The sequence below is a fragment of the Myxocyprinus asiaticus genome, chromosome 19 (genome assembly GCF_019703515.2).
Source record: "Myxocyprinus asiaticus isolate MX2 ecotype Aquarium Trade chromosome 19, UBuf_Myxa_2, whole genome shotgun sequence".
NCBI classification, from domain to species: domain Eukaryota; kingdom Metazoa; phylum Chordata; class Actinopteri; order Cypriniformes; family Catostomidae; genus Myxocyprinus; species Myxocyprinus asiaticus.
Genome location: NC_059362.1, coordinates 16,892,323 through 16,900,490, shown reverse-complemented (window position 1 = coordinate 16,900,490; position 8,168 = coordinate 16,892,323). Strand labels below are relative to the sequence as shown.

The window sequence follows — 8,168 nt, the reverse complement described above, 5'->3', positions numbered from 1 at the left end:
GTCATTCATATGTAACTTCCGAGTGGGAAACTCGTATTTACGATAATTCCGATAGCACATAAAGGCAGCATTAAATACAGATAAATTCTGCAAAATAACCTTTTCAGTCTGCTAAACAACTTAAAAATGAAGTGTTCCACTTGTTGTCTTGTTTATAATCATCTCATGAAACAAGAAATTAACCTGGTGTCAAGTATGTTTTGAGCTGAGTAAAGGGGTTTAGGGTCCCAGACAGAACATAAAGGTTAAATTCAACACAGGAAAATTCACGAACTACATTAAACTTGACTAAGAAAGACTTACCAAACTAGATGACTCATAATTTCAAAGACCATACCTGACCAAAAATGAACTGACAAACAACAAACAAGGACAAACTGTAAGTAGATACAGGAGATGATTAACAAGTCTTTTCAAAATAAAAGTCATTCATCATTACACATTGATAAAGATAGGTTACACACTGCATTAAGTGGAAGAGGAAACAATTGAAAAATGCTAAAAGTTTTCAAGATGTTGTGATCATATTTTGGCCTGGAAACAAAAGTAAAACACTCTTTGCTCTCCCAGTCAGTTTTAACCAGTAAGTTTGGACATCAGTTGACGAGATTCACTAAGTTTTTTTTTTGTTTGTTTTTTTTTTCTGTCAAGATCTGCATTTTATAATGAAACTCCAAAAGCAGATCCACTTTGTTGTGTCTATATTATACATTAAAATCCACCAGAACAAGGTCAGACAAGTACAGGAAGACCAAACAAGCCTATTTCACAACATTAAAATACAATCCTACCAGCAGGATTCAAAATGAGAGAGTAAAATACATTCTAGGATATTCTGGGTAAATCTTTTCCAGCGCTTTCAGTTTTATTTACTTCACTTAGGGCTCATCCTCCCACACACTTCCTGAGAGACATGTACCAAAATGAGCTTAGCGCATAACATAGCTTATGACTAATGTGTTTTTTGAGATACTTATATTGATGACATATTAATTTACTCTATTTTTTTTCTTTTCTTTTGGGGGTGGGGATCATTAAGGTAAAAATATCTAGGTGGTGTAACATTTTATATATAAAAGTATATTAAAAGACTGAAATTATAAAAAACAATTTTGTTGTCCTGTAACAAGAAAACCATAAAACAGAAAATTATATAAATGACCCTTATGACTGTGTGTTGAGGTCAATAATGCTGTGTTCCATTCAAGTCAGATGTGGGATATTCCTACGTGATATCTCTGATCGCCGACTATAAATGCATTCCATTGCCCGATATTCAGAAAATGACGTTTAAGGAAACAAAACTGCAGCTCTCCCAATAGCTTAGCAGGGGTTCGACTGTTACCAGAGACGTCTCCTAGCAACCCAACTGATAAACATTTGTGCTACAGGTGTACGATTATAAAAAGAGAGCATAATTTACCATGTTTATACACCTGTTTCTGCAGGCATTTGTTAAACAAGCTGTAGCAAATCCCTTAGTTCCAGGGAATGAGGAAAGCGTGTGATGACATACTATGTTCCAATTATACAGTCTTTATTTAACACATATCCTCGCTTTTCAGAGGAACACTTCCAACTCTTGCGCGCACAAACAAACACACACACACACACACACACACACACACACACACACACACACACAGCTTGAAGCTCGGCTCTCTCTCTCGTCTGCCGCCGTCTCCTCCCCTTTTATATCCGTGTCACAGCTCACTGTGAATACAAACAGGTGTTAGCACAGGTGTAAATCCTTAACCACTCAGCTTTCCCGGACCTCACTCTCCACAGATCGGTGCTCGATCACACCCCCGCCTCCACACAAGCTTTAATATCATGTAATGTGTAACTCATTTATCAGTATTATTTGATAAAAGTTAATGTTTATCACTTACTTTGTAGATCTCCCTGGGTGCCGACATGTTTGTGCAACGTCACACACCTGCATCTCGGTGAAATCGGAGTTGAAAATTTCCGCATGAGCTTCCAAGTTGGAATTCCGTCTTCAAGTGGCGTTCCATTGCACTTTTCCTAGTAGGAAGCTGGAAAATCCGACTTTCCGAGTTGAATGGAACACAGCATAAGTCTCTGAAAAAAGACTGATTGGCCTCTTTTGATGTTTTTATGACATGGCATGGTTAGTTCAGGAAATTAATTCAAAATGTCATGGGGGAAAAAAATTACCTTGAACAATATATTTGAAAACTTTAGTATGAATGTATTGATAAATATATGTGCACACACATGTATTCAAGGTTTACTTTATGGCTTAACCACTAAATGGTTGTGACATATTTGGAGTCCAACTCTATGTTAAAAATGGTATGAAAGCTTTTCAAAAATGTATGAAAACAACATAAAACAAAGATTACATTTCTAGGAACAAATGGTTTTTAAACTTTCTTAATTTTTTTTATTTTTTTTTAGTTTTACTTTCAGAATCTTGGACATCCTTATGTCATTTACCCTTTTGGGCAGTTCAATAAGGACCACTTTGGTTAAAATTATGCTATTTATATGTTGCACTCTCTTTCCCACCTCATATGCACAAAAAGAAACATGAACATTTTAGTTTAACTACAGTCACAATGCTGACACACAAGAGCCCTGTGGATATCTCCCTGCATTTTGCTCCTTTGTCTCTGAAGATGACAAATTATCTTTTTGTGCAAGCGATTCCCTGTTCTCCATCAATTCCTCTGCCACATTTCCCTTAAAAAATCCATTGCAGATTCCACAAACAGATCCTGATGTTTTTCCAGATGGAACAAAGGTTGACATTTTACATTAATCAAAGTAATTAGACTGGAATTTTCTATATACATTTACCATAGATGAGGAAGAGAAAGAGGGAGAAAGGTGGAAACAATCTCATGTACCGTGGGTTTAATGGGTGGGGCCAACCAATCCTTTATATAAAAATGATTGATTGATTTTTGGTGACTCGAGGACAGTTGCTCACCCAAGCTAAGGAACACAGCACATTCATAAACTCACTGACCAGCCCCACTACTTTGCAGGCCATAATGTCTGAACTTGCTGCGTCCTTTCCCAAAAATTGTGGTGCTATTTGCCATATTTTTTGTGGCATTTTACAGCAAAAACTCACCAATAGTCATTATATAATTGTGTAGTCAATGACAGTAGTACAATTTTTACAAATATTAGCCAAGACAATAATGCAAAATGTGTATTCTGAATTCAACACAGTTAGACATTTTTTTCACAGTGATCATTTTAATATACTATATCTGTGTGGTTACACACTCAAACCTCTCTTACAAACAGACTCACTCTCAAATTTTTTGGGCAGAACTTATGACAACAAATCATAACAATAATATGTTTAACCTCCGTCACAAACACTCAATATACCAAACATCCTTAACTTACAAATGGTATGGGCACGGCTTGTAGATGCCATCCTAAAACATATCTAAATCATCTACACCACTCACTGAAAATCTGAGGGCTGCGTGACAAATGTTGGTGAAGTAAGTATCAAGCTCATCTTTGGGAACAGCACTGAAGCCTGGGACAGCTTTGTAATTGGAACCACAGGGCGATGTGACAAGGATCATACATTCTGACCTCTTGAAAGAAAGTTAAAGCAGGCTGCCATCTGACATGTATTTGATGAGTTTTTCCTCTGTGTTGCTATATACCTCTTCAACTGCGTGGAGTATTAGTGTTTTGATGGCAAATGACAGGTCAGACTTTTCAAATTGGCACAAGAATCATATGTTAGCACTCTGTTTGCAACAAAGTTCATTTTCAGATCCTCCAGGCAGTTGAATATCTTTATCTTCACTGGGTGCCTACTTTGGAAGATATCTAGCAGCTGGAGAATTACCCTGAATTTGTCTGTGGGAACAGGGACTGCAGTGTTTTAAATATATGCTGCATTGTCAATGTCAAACACAATGACATCTTCACTGGAAATACTGTGAAAAACAAATAAATGGTACTTGCTGGTAGGTTAAAATGATAGTTCACCCAAAAATAAAAAATAAAAATTATCTCATAATTTACTCACCTTCCCAGATAGTATGACTTTCTTTCCTCTGTTAAACTCAAACAAAGATTTTTAGAAGAATATTTCAGCAGATCAATATTTAAGTCCTTTTTTACCATAAATTCTCCTCCCTGCCCAGTAGGTGGCAATATGCACAAAGAATGTGAATTGCCAGAAACAAAAGAAGAAGAATGTAAATGTGAAGATTTACAGTAAAAAAGGACTTAAATATTGATCAGTTTCTCACCCACACCTATCATATCCCTTCTGAAAACATTGATTAAACCACAGGAGTCATATGGGTTAATTTTAAACTGTCTTTTTGGATCTTCAAAGTTCTGGTCACCATTCACTTGCATTGTATGGACCTACAGAGATGAGATATTCTTCTAAAAATCTTTGTTTGTGTTCAACAGATGATAGAAAGTCAGACACATCTGGGATGGCATGAGGGTGAGAAAGGTAAATTGAGCTTTATCCATAAAACACAAACATTTATGCATGCTCTCTCTCTCTCTCTCTCTCTCTCTCTCTCTCTCTCTCTCTCTCACTCTCTCTCTCACACACACACACACACACACACACATGTCTGCCACATATTTTCACAATCTTGCTTTAATCATTAAGTATATCAGTTACATTAAATTAATGGACGGTTTGCATAATATAAATATTTGACCTAATTTCTTTTGGTACTAGCAATTGATGTAGATGCAGTCGCCTCTGTCACAGTGATTTATCTATGGCATCCAGTCGTTGCAGCCATCATTTTGTGTTTAATGGTCAAAAAATTACTGTCAACTGACAATTTTTGTTTGTCCTCTAGCACAGGGTTTCTCGGATCATTGTCTGCTGGGTCGCAAGATCTTTTCTGCCATGAGTACAAATTACCAATTAGAAGGATATAACTGTACATTTGCAATTTTGGGGGGAACAGTGACTTCTATTGTCGAATCGCGTTAATATCTCCAGGTTTACATAAACGACCTTAAGAGGCTGCATTTCTATGACGTTACAAGCTGTCCAATCACAATAATCCATCAATGCTACGAATCGGTCTTTTTGGACAAGGTCTCTTTGCGTAGCGTTGCATGCGCTCGCTCTATGCATTACTGTGTTAGTCTGAATATAAACTAATCTCTGGACATCATCATTTCAGAGCGGCAGTTCCAAGTTGGGTTGCAGAACTTGCCATCTGTCCCATAAAATACGGGATCGTCCCATATTTAAAAATGAGATGAGGCTTCCAGTATTGAATAAATACGGGACGCAATTTGTCCCGTATTTAAGCTGGTTCGATGGCGTCACCACAAAATCGTTCAAGATTAATCTTGATATTCATTGTAAATTGTGCCTAAGCGTAAGGGACCCACATGGATGACCCGCATTAAAAAAAAGTGGGTTGCAAAAGGTTGAGAAACCCCGCTCTAGTACAATATTGCACATGGGTGTGAAAAAGTTTGCCCCTGCTCTCATGCCAAAAATTTGGCTTTTATTTAGCTCGGTCTTTAGTGTTTTTTTTAGTTGGCAAATGAGATCTACTGGAACAAATGACAGCACTGTGTGATCTGTGTCAATTAACTGACCCTTTGCGAAACCCCGACAACCTTAGTGTCTGTGACCTTTCACAGCATTTGTTCTGCATGGAGAGAGAAGCGGGAAAAATCGGATTACATTTATGAAGTCTTACATTTATTTTCAATTAAACTTTTCCCTCAAGTTTACATTTTTCAAATTTGGAAGGTACCACAAATAATGCAGAGATTGGTTGAATTTGCATTAATTATTGCGATTGCAAGATTGCAAAATCCTGGAGGGACTGCCTGACTGACAAAGTTTAAAATAAAGATAACTTTGTTAAAATACCAGTGCAAATTCTAATGATTAAAACAGAAAAGAATGACATTATGCCATATATGATGTCACAAAAGAAATTCAAATGTTTTCATGGAGAAACAGTTTGTTCAAGTTGTCAGATGCCCATGGCCTCCGTGCCCTTTTTTAAATCCAAGCACACTATTGCCTCCAAAAACAGAGTCCCTAAAGACCACTTATCCTCAAGACTTCAAAGATCCAGGGGATGGCAGGGCCTCTGGTAGGATTCAGACTGATGTTGACTTCCCCCTCCTCCTTCCTCTCTTAAATAATTCACCTGGCAGGTTCCCATCCATCACTCATACAGGTTTGTCCACAGCTGCCTGGGCACTGATCTGTTTTGCAACTGTATTGCACAATTTTAAAACTGCATTGGTACTAGGGCTGTCAATTTAATTTAATGGTAATTTAATACAATAACGCAATAAATAATGTAATTATGCCCCCTGACCTGCCAAACCACACTTACCATGAGCAGGCAGCACAGAGCGAGGAGCCGTTCATACAGGACACATGCTTGAGATTAAAAAACAACGAGACAATAAAACAATAAAAAATAATTCAGGAATTTTAAGACATGTTTTTAAAGGAATAGTTTACTCAAAAAGGAAAATTATCTCATTATATACTCACCCTCATGCTGTCCCAGATGTGTAAGACATTCTTTCTTCTGCAGAACACAAAGAAAGTTTTTTAGAAGAATATCTCTTTAGGTCCATACAATGCAAGTGAATGGTGATCAGGCCTTTGAAGCTCTAACAATCTGATAAAATCAGCATAAACATAATCCATCAGTCTCCTGTGATTTAATCAATGTCTTCTGAAGCGATCCTGATGGTTTTTAATGAGAACAGACCAAAATATAACTCCTTTTTCACTATAAATCTTAAAATCAGCAGTCTCCTTGGCGATCATGATTTCAAGCTCGATTACACTTCCTATAGTGCCATCTAGCACTCTGTGCATGCAACAAACACTAGGAATTGTAATCGAGATTGAAATCATGATCATGCCTAGAGACTGCATTGGCAAGATGTACAGTAAAAAAGGAGTTACATTTTGGTCTTTTCTCACCCAAAACCAACTGTATTGCTTCAGAAGACATGGATTAAACTACTGGAGCCTTATGGATTACTTTTATGCTGCCTTCACCTCCTTTTATTTGGAGTTTCAAAGGCCTGATCATCATTCAATTAAATGATGAGAAAATTTTCCTTTTTGGGTGAACTATCCCTTTAAATGTGATTACTTTTTTGATGAATTAATAAAGTGATCTGGTTACAATTTTAGAGAAGTAGTTAGTAAATTGTAGTGGATTATTTTTGTGTAATTTACCGAGCACTTAATTCGATTATTTTTCTTTTTTTATTGATTGGCAGCCCTAATTAGTACTCTTAATGCTCAGTATAATGAAAGTATGGCTTTTTTAACATTGCAAGGTGAAAGTATAATTTATTTATTTTTAAGCTTTTTCTTATTTACATTTTTCAACACTTTGCACTGTAATGCACTTTGTTCAACAAAAATACTCAAATCCCATCATAAAAGGGAAACACTCTGATGGATTATATGCACAAGTGAAATTACATCAGGCAGTCTCCATGGACTCTGTCCCTACTTTATGAGTGTCGGCCCCATTTTACAGCTATTTGCTGTCAGCCATGTGTCTCCTCAAGACACATCAGAGAAAGACATTCCAGGCCGATGCTACAGAGAAAAAACACACACTCTGTATTTCATCATGTTATCACTTATCATCTCTGACTTTCTGTTCCTCTAGGGCTGGATCTCCAAACCAAAACTTCTGTCACAGAGACAAATGTTTCAGAGAAAAGGGATTATCAGAGCCTCTTTCGGTGTGTCTGGGTTTGAGTTGCTGAAGTCTCAGCCAGAATAAATAAACTGCTCTTTCTCCGCTGGTATTTACAGCCCCTGGACAGCACGCAAAAAATCCCCCGTGGCCACAGCCCTCCTGCGAAACAGCTCTGACTTGGCCCGAGCATCTGAATGCATTACAGCAAGCATCTGGACGCAAAGCAGAGAAATAGAGAGATAGGCAGATAGATAAAGAGAAAATTTCCTGACTCAGGTTAATCCAAAATAATCCAAACAGCCTTCACCCTGAAATCCTACAATACAGACATGATCAAGCAGTGATAGCACTATCCTGGTCTTTATCCACAAATGTTCATGGCTGGACTCCAGTATGTGTATTAAGGGCTTCTATATTGAGAAAATTTCTTTCTGGAAGAGGACACGGCTTGAAAGCCTCAATGTGGAA

At 37.3% G+C, this 8,168-nt stretch overlaps 1 long non-coding RNA gene across 1 annotated transcript; it reads right to left on the bottom strand.

Moving 5' to 3' along the window:
- Positions 1-6,094: 6,094 nt before the first annotated feature.
- Positions 6,095-6,605, bottom strand: LOC127410424 (uncharacterized). The gene is made up of 3 exons (XR_007892122.1): positions 6,521-6,605; positions 6,357-6,403; positions 6,095-6,233 (listed from the first exon to the last, which is right to left on the bottom strand). It is a non-coding gene; the product is annotated as an uncharacterized LOC127410424 (long non-coding RNA).
- Positions 6,606-8,168: the final 1,563 nt, after the last annotated feature.